This window comes from Bidens hawaiensis, unplaced genomic scaffold (genome assembly GCF_021521415.1).
Source record: "Bidens hawaiensis isolate Kalapana, Puna unplaced genomic scaffold, B.hawaiensis_p1.1 tig00012786_1, whole genome shotgun sequence".
NCBI lineage: Eukaryota > Viridiplantae > Streptophyta > Magnoliopsida > Asterales > Asteraceae > Bidens > Bidens hawaiensis.
Genome location: NW_027492062.1, coordinates 450,339 through 461,114, shown reverse-complemented (window position 1 = coordinate 461,114; position 10,776 = coordinate 450,339). Strand labels below are relative to the sequence as shown.

At 34.1% G+C, this 10,776-nt stretch overlaps 2 pseudogenes across 1 annotated transcript; both read left to right on the top strand.

Moving 5' to 3' along the window:
* The first annotated feature begins 715 nt into the window (after positions 1-715).
* On the top strand, positions 716-9,538 carry LOC143542169 (protein yippee-like; annotated as a pseudogene). Its single transcript, XR_013136861.1, has 6 exons — positions 716-793; positions 1,789-1,832; positions 1,914-2,020; positions 2,332-2,387; positions 2,494-2,656; positions 9,427-9,538. The product of XR_013136861.1 is annotated as a protein yippee-like (transcript).
* LOC143542189 (wall-associated receptor kinase 1-like) lies at positions 4,897-9,854 on the top strand (annotated as a pseudogene).
* Positions 9,855-10,776: the final 922 nt, after the last annotated feature.

Sequence of the window (10,776 nt, the reverse complement as noted above, 5' to 3'; positions counted from 1 at the left end):
CTCTATTCATGTTCCTTCATTTAACTAAATGAATATAATTTATTGTTTGTGTTCGTTCATTTATTAAATGAACTTTCTGTCGAACGGTTCATGAGCTGTTAACCGAACGTTGGGTTTGTTTACAACCCTAGTCCCCATAATTGTGATATATAGGGCTATAAACAGAAAGAACCGAACTGGAAAATTCGTGTTTGTGTCGTGCATTAAGGAATTAAGTTTGTACGTGTCCGTTCGTTAATATTGCAAACGGATAAATGAACACTAACGGACCTTAATGGACAAACAAATGCATAGATATTAACGGACAAACGAGCACTAACAGACACTAATGAACAAACATACAAAAACAACTGTAATGAACAAACGAGCATAAACGATTACATATTAATTTCTAAAAGTATAATCATATTGAACGAACTTGGTCTCTGTACGTGTTCTTTCGTTACGCTTACCAAACAAACAAATTTTCCTGTTCATGTCCGGTTCGTTTACGGAACCTAAAGGATATAAAAGGTTTTTTGAGAAGAAATGAATCGGCATTATTTATTTAATCGCATAATCTTGTTGTTTGTATAACAACTTGTTCTCGGATTAAAAGGTAATCATCGCAGGGCGATTCATTTTCTTTCTATTTATTTCTTCAATTTCATTGAATCGATTGATTTGTGAATGCAATTAGGAATAGGAATAGGAATAGGAATAGGAATAGGAATAATGGGACGTGGTGAGTCTGGACGGAAGCATCTACAGTTGCAAAACTCATTTGGCCCTATCCGATCACATCATCTCTAAGGTTACTTATATCTACGCCATTCCATTCTTTATGCTTAATCAATCCATTGCTTTACTTATTATTATTATTATTATTATTATTATTATTATATGTCAGATGATCCAATGCGATGATTATTAATTATTAAAATGTGTTTCTCATTTCTAGGGTTTTGGAATTCAACACTGAGGATTATAACTTACTGTCTAGCCATTAATCTATTTTCATTACACAATTACATCACTTAATTCTTTGCTTATTATTATTATTTACAATTCAAATTGAATTCAACTGAACTGAATTGGCACTTGATGTTACTGATACAATGTTTTATAACACTACAATATGATGAGGTCACCATAAGTCAATTTGATCCTGCGAGGTTATCGTAAGATTAAGACTGTTGACGTTAATAAGCTGCTTTTGCTACATTATTAATCATCTTCCTTTTTCTTTTAACTTTTTTTTGATCCAAATCATAGCAAGGATCAATTTGTTTCTTAAAATGGCAAATTGATTATGGGATTAAGTTTTGTCTACGGATATGATTCAGTTGGAGTCCTCAATTCATGTTTGCTGCTTGGAATCAGTTTCTTTTTACACATTATTATAGTAATGCTTACGAGCCTGTTTGTGTTGAACATACTATTTATCCTGAGCCAAAACTTTTATTTAGTATATGATCTTCTTCTTTAGATGTACTAATCGGATCCCCTACCAGAATCCAAACCCGCTTTCAAAAGAAGTCCAATTTAGACTTTAGTGCTCAAGCTCAACTATCTTTTATAATAATTGACTTTCTAAAAATCAAAAGAGTTAAGAGTGCCTTTTTAGGCTTCAAAAGGTTTAAAGCCGAAAAATGACTGCAATCTTTTGAATTACTTTGTTCAAATAAGTTGGTTCCTTATTGTAATAATAGTTTTTATAACTATATTCAGTCTATCAATAATCTGTGAAACTCAATCTAATTTTAACCAATGCTGAAATTTTTGTTGTTTTGTTTTGATTAATGACAGGCTTTCCACTGTCGACATGGGAAAGCTTATCTGTTTGATAAGGTGTAAGTGTTCTTGTTTTAAGTTTCTGCTTTAACAACGATGCTTTTATTTAAAACATCCTGAAATATTTTATATGTTTCTAGTGTGAATGTGACTGTTGGAGAGAGAAGAACGGATGATGATAACTGGAATGCATACTGTTGTTGACATATTCTGTGTTGGATGTGGATCAATTGTCGGGTGGAAATATGTGAGATTTTCTTTTCATTTATACTTGTAATTTCTCTTCCAACATTTTGGAAACTCAAACTTGGCAGTTTACAAATTAGAAGTTGACACCTGTCGAATTGTTTTTTCATCGGTCATGGTCTTGTTCTGGTCATGGTCTTGTTTTTAAAGAAGTTTATATTCGTTAGACATGGTTTATTAAAAATTTGTTCAGTAATCGTACCATTTCATATTACTTTCAAATTTCAAAGTAGTACTTTGCCTTTGACTGTAAAAGTCAAATGTGGTCTATTCTACACCTTTTTGAATAACAGACATTTGTGTTAATTTCAGGAGTCTGCACATGAGAAAATACAGAAGTACAAGGAAGGGAAGTTTATTCTCGAGAGGTATGCAAGTTCACATTTGAATTTGAATAAATTTTACGTTTTCATACATCCATTTGGTCAACTGTCCTGAGAAAAATTGTTGACTTTTATTTGGGTTTTTGCGCAGGTTTAAGGTTTTGGGGCCTGATGGGAGCATGTATGTGATTGGGCAAGAGGTTCAGGTCGGTGGAAGTGATGCAGATGACGCGTGAGGCCTATCATTGTACAGTCGAATGTGGTCATTAGGGGTGGTTATTAGTTGCTAATATTTTTTTGATTTCTGGCATCAGGTATGTCTTTGACTAAATGGTAAGACCGTTGAGATTGCTGATTTTTGACTAAAAAGTCATCCTTTTTGCAAGAACACAAGGGGAATAGAATGTACAAAACACTTGTTTTCTTGATTTTAGTATAACCATGGAACCTAGTGCAAAATGCTATAGACCTGGTGGTTAATACTCTTTCTTTTTTTTTCTGGTGGTATTATAGCTAAAAAAAATCCATGAAAGCTTTTATTTTTCTATGCATGGAAAAAAACTTCAAATGCATACTAATAACATCCCAATCTGCCATTTTATTTATTTTTTATGACCAGCAAGTGTGTGATGTGTGCCTTTGTATCAAGTATTAAACAAAGACAGTTAATATTGACTGGGACAAAATAGAGTTGATATGGACATGTATGAAACTATTTACATATCTGTGAAAGAATCATGCCACATTGAACCTATCAATTAGTATCAAGCTCTTTGTCAACTTGATCAAGCGAATATTGGACCAGCATTTATTGCTAGTTGCATAGCAATGACAATGGTAGTGAGTTGCAAACCCTCTGCGCAATGAAATTTTCATCACGCAATGGACCGTGACCATCGACTTTGTGTTAGGGAATTTGTGCAATGAATAGTAAACTGCTCTTTCTCTCTCTTTTTTAAATCGACTACAAGTTTCGTGTTTTAAAGTTTGGCCATAGGCTTTTCTGAAAATATAAAGTAGTATCATTTTCATTTTTTGATAATTATGGTATATGATATGTGTGTGTTTGAAAAAGTACATATAAATTCCAATTTGATTAATTGCTAGTCCCTACTATCGTCCGACTATCGCCTAAGATTTCCACAAAGCTGGTTATAGATAATACACGATAAATCCAAGTCATTTGTATACTTGTAGGTGCATTAAAATTGTAAAAGCTGAGTGCATAGAAAGGACAGGAAGGTGTGGCTGTAGAGTGTAGACTAGCAATGATGATTTAATCATGTCAAGCTTCTGGATAATAATAATAATAATAATGGATAATTCTTAAAATAGTCCCTTTTAGAGAGAGAAATCCTAAAATAGGCATTTTTTTTTTCAAAATCTTTTATAATTTGGACTGTCAAGACGCATTGGGAATAGATATAAATAAAGACGAGATTTTGAAAGAAAGTCATGTAAAAGACGAGATTTGGAGAAATAATGCCTTGCAAGTCCAAATTATTTGTAAACTTAGAGCAAAAGTACAAATTTTTCAAAAACTTTTTTACTCAAAAAAACCATATTGAGAGATTGTATTTTTATGTTTCCTATCTTTCCCGTCTATATTTTTAAATTCTTAGAAAAATATATTTTTTACGATTATACCTCTTAACCACCACCACCACCACCACCACCACCACCTTGAACCACCACCTTCCAACTTGTCACGTAATCACGCAACCAGTTCCGATTTCCATCACCGCGGATCTCCGGTACCATTTCTTCCACCGGCGCTTTATCCTTATCGCCGGAAACAGCTCTCCGGTGCGTGAACTCCACCGGAATCTCGTAACCGGTACGCTTCATCCTTATGACGGCTGACGAGCTGTTCTTTAAGGGTCGGTTGTTGCCGTTTAAGGATAATAATAGCAATAATGTTGTTGGACAGAAGACTACTCTCCGGGATGAGCTGCTTGCTGGAGAAGATGATGACGGTGGTGGTGGTCTTTCGTTTAGGCCGCCTAAAGCTTCGAGTACACGGTGGAAAGGGTTTTTGGGGCTCCGGAAATCGCTTATTGGGTCGAAAAGATCCGATAAGGGTGATGGATCTAGGCCGGGGTCAAGATGCTGCTGGTCATGCTTCCAAAACTTCACAGGTTTTTGTTTTCTTCGAATGTGTAACTCCGGTGGAGTTCACGCACCGGAGAGCTGTTTCCGGCGATAAGGATGAAGCGCCGGTGGAAGAAATGGTACCGGAGATCGGCGGCGGTGGAAATCGGAACTGGTTGCGTGATTACGTGACAAGTTGGAAGATTTTGAGAAAAAAAGAACTATTTTGAGACTTCTCACTCTAAAATGGACTATTTTAGGAATTTTCCCTAATAATAACAATAGTAGATATATCAAATGAAGACCGTTTCCATCATCATAATAATAATAATAATAGTAGTTGATATATTATATGAAAGAAAAATGCGTATGCATATTCTTCTACCAGTTGTAATGTTTATTTAAGTTGGACCAATTACTCATCAAAATATCCACACTAAGAAACCACAAAATACACACAGCCATGACGCTCCTTGTTCTTCTTATGCTGGCCTTATTTCTAGCATTCACCTTTTCAACATCAGCTAATAATGAAACCTACAACCTTGTCAACTCAACCTACTTAGCAAAGCCAGGCTGCGAAAGCCGATGTGGGGACTTAATTGTCCCATACCCTTTTGGCCTTAACTCAGCTGATTGTTCTATAGACAGGGGGTTTGTTATCTACTGCAACAAGTCCTTAAACCCCCAAAAGCCCTCTTTTACTAAAGAAGATTACAGCTCCATCAAATTGATATCTGACTCCACCCTGCGGATTACCAATGTAGTAGAGAGTAAATGCGAGTTTCTAGATGGCAACACAAGTTTTATTAGATTCTCCTTCAATTTTACAAGTTGACCGTACACCATATCGACAGTAAACAAGTTCACCGTCCTTGGTTGTGACGGTTCTGCTTGGTTGACCTCATCAACAAAGCAGCAAAAGAACTTGTATACGGGTTGTATGGTGTTTTGCTCAAAACCGGAGGAGGTTGGTGGAGATGACTGCACAGGAAATGGTTGCTGTCAATCATCTATATCCCAAGATATTAACTACTATACAACTCGCATCTCTTCCTTGCGGAATTCAAGTGAAATGACCGATAAGAGGCTGTTTGCTCCTTGTACGTATGCCTTTCTTGGTGACCCTAACGAATTAAAGTTTAAAGGCGCAGTTGATTTAAACAACATATCTTTCAAAGATAGGATTGAGTATGATGTACCAATAGTACTTGACTGGGCTATCGGTACTATGAGTAGTGCTCAGGCCAACAGAACCAGCGATTTTGCATGCCAAACAAATAGCATGTGTGTTGACTCTACAAGGGAAGCTGGTGGTTATCGCTGCGCATGTAAACAAGGTTATGAAGGAAATCCATACTTGTCTCCTGGCTGTCAAGGTAATAATAATATATGTACCTACAACTATATCTCACTTAGTTACCAACTTTTACATTATGAACCAGTCACTTGATTTTGTGTTTAAAGAGAATACATGATCCTTTCTCTTCTAGTTCGGTTACTCACGGGTATCAAAAAAACTCAACCTCCCCCCATTCTTCCAATCTACTTTTATTGATTTGTTTGGATAAATGTCTAGATTCACTTCATAGACTTTTCACAAGTATTCGACTTAAATTAAATTTTGTTTTACATCGAAATAATAGCCAGACGGACAACAAGATGCGCCGCTAACATTATTAAAGAAACATTGAAAAAAACCCTAGATCTGGAATTTTCATGGATAGATCTGAGAACCGAGATGAAAATCAAGGTGTGGTTCGTTGCCGGTCCCAAGAATGGCGCCAATGAAGAAACATGAAACAGATCTGACCTGATCTATATCGATGTTCCTCGGTGTTCGAGATGAACGAACCACGACTTCGTCTTCTTCTCCGGTAGCTCGAGATCTACCATGGAAATATGGGGGAAGTGGAGGTGACTGCTAAGAGTTTCCTCTTGACAAAAATCTGTGGAGACCAAGTGTCCAAGAAGGGATCTCTCAAATGAAAGATGAAGACCTCTTATATAGGAACTCCATAGCTACCATCATGAAACCCTAACCATATTGGGCCAGGCCCAGTTAGGTGTTACCTCCACAACCCTCCAGCCCATTGAGCCTTGGTTATTAAACAATAATAATATAACAAATATAATCATAATAAGTAAAATGCCGTACATGGTTATTTAGGACTCTACCTCCACAATTATTTAATTACAAAACCAAGTATTTTATAAACTACATTAATTAATTTACCTTATTCTATCTAAGTTATATAAATGTAGTTTTTCATTGACTTTGAAAATGTGAAATGAAATCAGCGTGGAAAGTGTAGATAAAAGGTGACTTGGCCTCAACTTGATGTGACATACGAACATTTTATGTTTATTATAATATGTTAGTTGCATATATTAAATAATGAAATAACAATTATTTATGTCAAATGATTTTAAAAAAAATATGTATAAATTGACGTGAGTAGATATAACAATGGCTAATCATGTCCAGGCTATCCGATTATATTTTAGCCATGACATATTTAATTTTATATGAAAAATATTACTTAAACCATTTATAAGGAAAGTAAAGAGAATAACTATCCTTTTATAAGTAATCAACATGCTTTTATATAGTAATCGACATGTGTTTTACATTTGATTAATTAACATAAATTTCAACAGACCGTACATGTCATTGGCTACATAAAAAAAGACTATATTAAAATTCACTATAATATATTAATGGACGGAATTACATGATTCACGAGAGCTATTATATTACCATAAATCGGAAATCAACCAGTACTTAAGGAACTTACAGAAAATTAAAGATAATAAAATGTGACAGAAGGATACATAATACACATTTCTCTCAATTGATTTAACAGTCAGTTGTTTATAAATATATAGTTTACAAAAAGCACATGCGAAACTATTTAATTTTCCGTTGACTTTAAAAGTGACAAATATTGAAGTTGTTTTATACAACAAAAAAAAAGGTTTTCACTTTATTTTATTTTTATTATTTTTTAATAGTGTTTGGAACTATCTCCTATACCTGAGTGTCTATTATGAGACAGATTTCAACCGTCAATACTGATTTTGACGCTACAGACATGGGTTGGTTGCAAATGCTGTTAAAAAAATAAACCTGGTATCAAGTTTTGACTTGCTGATGATGTATAACGTGATAACGATTGTTTTATTTTTATTATAACAGTTAATTGCATTAAATGTTTATAACTAATTCTATGATAAAACTTTGCTATATCAAATGATAATGCAGAATTGGTTATTATACACGATAAGAATGATATGAAAAGTTACTATACTTTAGCATAAAAAATTATAAAACCCATGCACTTATGTGGGCTAATAAATTGATGTTAGTAGAACTACACATATTCTATGCATTTAAAAATCAAATAATTTTCTAGGTTATGATTGATTTAGTCATCAAGTTATAATAAACATGATATTTTTTTTTTGTTATTTTATAGATATCAATGAATGTAATATTGTGAACATGTGTTATGGAGTTTGTGAGAATACTGCCGGGAATTACACGTGTAAATGTGAAGAAGGGTATTATGGTGATCCCATGGTAAAAGATGGTTGTCGACGAAAATCATTAAACGTGCTTCACTTATCACTAGGTATTTATATTTTCTAATTTTATTTTATTTTTGAGAAGTTTTGAGAAAAAGAACATTGTAAAAAGTATGCCTGAATTTTCAATTAAGTTGACATAATAATATTATTATTATTATGATTATAATAATTATTATAATTGATATAAACACAAATAATAGTAGAAGTGCCACATCCAATCTAAATAGTTTATTTCCTTTTTATATTAAAAACTAATTAAAAATTTACAATTATATAAAACATTCAATGATTCCTCTTTAACTACCTCTGCGCTGCACTATATTTTTTTTAGAAAACTTATACATGCTACACATTTTGGAAAAAAAAGAAACTTATACATATTAAACATTTTAGAAAAATACTTGTTTTTTACACATACACACATGTGCTGTTTGCATGTTCTAATCATGACAACTAGTTTAGAAACTTCTTAACTACCAATTACCTTGATTGTTAAATTAAAATAGTATGTTACCTGTTCTTGAAAAAAATAATAATATCTAACCCAGATAAAAAACGTACTCGAGCATAATCTGTTGGTTGGGTTATCTTAAATTAGGATCTATCTTCGAATCACATGCAGGATTAGGGCTTGGGTTCCTCACATTACTGACTGGATTATCTTTGTTACACATAATGGTAAAGCAAAGAAAGCTAATTAAGCTAAGAGTACAACTATTTGAGCAAAATGGGGGTGTGTTGTTGGAAAGTAAACTTAAGACCACCGATCATAGTGTCATGAAGATTTTTCAAGTTGAAGAGCTAGGAAAGGCGACGAACAATTATGCAGAAGATAATATACTTGGAAAAGGAGGTAACGGCACTGTGTACAAGGGAACTCTACTAGATACGCGTATAGTAGCAATCAAAAAGTCCCAAAGATTGGACCAAGGACAAAGAGATCAGTTTATAAACGAGATGGTAATTCTTGCACAAATTAATCACCCAAACGTGGTTCAACTTTTGGGATGTTGTTTGTAAACTGATGTCCCGTTGCTAGCTTATGAGTTTGTTTCTAATGATACTCTTCATAGCCACATTCGTAATAGAAATGGGAAGGGGAGATTGTCATGGGATAGTCGTTTAAGGATAGCACATGAATCGGCTGGTGCACTTGCTTATCTTCACAACGATGCTAGAATGTCCGTCATACATAGAGATGTGAAATCCACTAACATATTGCTAGATGACAATTACGTCGCAAAAATTGCAGATTTTGGTGCTTCAAGGTTAGTCCCATTAGGTCATGATCAAGTCACTAGGCTAGTTCAAGGGACCATAGGATACTTGGATCCTGAATATCTCTATACGGGTCATCTAACAGACAAGAGTGATGTTTATAGCTTTGGAGTGGTTCTAGCAGAACTCTTGACAGGACGAAAACCTATTGACCCAGAAAGAGGTTTAGATGATACAAATCTTGCTACATATTTTCTAAAGGCAAACAAGGAAAATCGATTGGTTGAGATTCTTGACCATCTAGTGGTAAAGGAAGCAACTTATGAGCAGTTAAAAGCAGTGTGTGACTTGGTTTGTAGATGCCTTAGCCAAGTAGGTGCGAGCAGGCCTAGCATGAAAGATGTGACCATGGAGCTTGAAACATTGAGGAAGTCTGGCAAACATCATCCTTGGTTTAGTCATGAAAATTACACTGAAACAAGTAGTTTCATGATTGAAAGTGAAGAACATGATATGCATCATCTTGTTGCTACTAGTGATACATTTGGAGAATACAGTTCAAGCAGTATGGGAATGAAATATATAATGCTCCACGTACATAGTCCACGTTAAAAGTTATACAAATGATTGGACTTTTAGCATTCCATTAGTGGTCCGGTTTCATGTTTCGGTACTTTATATTCAAATTTATGTCATATCTAGCATGTGTAAATAATACACCTTGTTGGTAATTTAGACTCTAAGTCATAAGTTGGTGAACTTGAGGACTAATATTGAGAAGTCAATCATAGTTGGTTACATTTCCTAATTGTTTTGATATTATAATTAGTAATCTCTTGGCTAGCAAGTTAGGTTTATTTATGTAAACGAGTTACGGTTAGACATTATAGAACACATGAAATGAAACCGAGTTAGGGTTTATCAAGAGAAACACGGGTTATATGTAATAGGAATTTTCAGTTACATTTCCTCTATAATATATTAAGAGTTATTCAATATTAATTTCGTGCGTGTTTACGATTTGATGAGTTATATCAATTCATAATATAAATGAGTGTTTTTTTTTTGTTTAGTTTGTGCTTCTTTATCAATACGTTCTTAACACCCTAAGTATAAGATTTCTTTCTCTTATGATTTTATGAATTAAGTACCTTTTTTTTTCTTATTATTAATAGTAAAAGCAGATGAATAAAATATAGATGCTGTCTCTAGTTAAACCCAGAGTCTCCAAAGGTCTTGTAGCCGTGTCTAGGGGTATTACTCTTTATGAGTTTGAAAATTAAACAATACACTAACAGCCCATGCAATTAGGCCCCATGAGATATACATGATTTATCTACCAAAAACCTTTTTTGATGACTAGAAAATTATCAACCAACACTTCATTTTCCCCACCAAGTCTACCATGCCCGTAATTAGTTCTAAACTTACACCACCTTGCTCATGAGACTCTGAACTCTCAAAGACTCCTTATCTAACACATCTTTATATCATTATATTCAATGTTGTTGAGACCGGACCGGACCGGGCCGGT